The sequence below is a fragment of the Lupinus angustifolius genome, chromosome LG05 (assembly GCF_001865875.1).
Source record: "Lupinus angustifolius cultivar Tanjil chromosome LG05, LupAngTanjil_v1.0, whole genome shotgun sequence".
NCBI classification, from domain to species: domain Eukaryota; kingdom Viridiplantae; phylum Streptophyta; class Magnoliopsida; order Fabales; family Fabaceae; genus Lupinus; species Lupinus angustifolius.
In genome coordinates, this window is record NC_032013.1 from 25,597,626 (window position 1) to 25,598,822 (window position 1,197).

Below are 1,197 nucleotides of genomic sequence, written 5' to 3' on the forward strand. Positions count from 1 at the left end.
GCAAAGTATTTCATCCTATGAGGGGATTGATTATGCAAACTAACATGAGTGGGAATAGAATATTTCACGTGCCAGCCTCCATGCAGCCGAAAAATTCATTGTGTTTGCAAGTTGAAGTCGAATTAGATAAAAAAGGCTCACATGTGGCATTGTCGCTTTGGGCACATGAATCACAAGGGACTGAAAACACTTACCTACAAGAAAATGGTGATTAGCTTACCCCTCTAAAATCTCTGAAGGAAATATGCACCACATGCTTAATTGGCAAGCAGCATAGAAATCCAGTAGCAAGGAAGAGTTTGTGGAGAGCGTCAAAGCAACTTCAGCTAGTGCACTCAGATATATGTGGTCCTATCAAGCCTGCTTCAAATAGTGACAAGAGGTACATCTTAAGTTTTATCGATGATTTTACTCATAAAACTTGGGTCTATTTTTTACATGAGAAGTCATAAGCCTTTGTAACATTAGAAAAATATAAGGCTTGTGTTGAAAAGGAGATATGTGCATACATAACTTGTTTGAGGACAAATATGGGTGTGAGTTTACCTCAAACGAGTTTGGAGAATTTCTTCAATTATAGGGCATTAGTAGACAATTAACAACAGCTTATACTCCTCATCAAAATGGAGTTGCCGAAAGGAAAAACGAAACAGTTATGAATGTTGTTCGTTCTATGTTAACCGAGAAGCAAGTTCCTAAAGCATTCTGGCCCGAGGCTATGAGATGGTGTGTACACATTCAAAATTGATCTCCAACAGTAGCAGTTGAAAACAAAATACCAGCAGAGGCATGGAGTGGTGAGAAACTAGTGGTTGAGTTTTTTCAAATTATTGGGTGTGTAGCACATGTTCATATACCACACCAAAGGAGAAGTAAGTTGGATGATAAGAGTGAAAGTGTGCATGTCAAGAGGAACACTTTGGATAGCTCTCCTTGAACGTCATGGTTTTGATGAGGACAACGTGTGCCTAAAAGTGCTTGAAGATAACCAACAATTCAACGTGCTTAAGTCTTTTATTTGGTACTAGGAACTTGATGTAGAGTTTGTCATCATCAAAAAGGGGGAGATTGAAAGTGTGCATGTCAAGAGGAACACTTTGGAAAGCTCTCCTTGAACGTCATGGTTTTGATGAGGACAACGTGTACCTAAAAGTGCTTGAAGATAACCAACAATTCAACGTGCTTAAGTCTTTTATT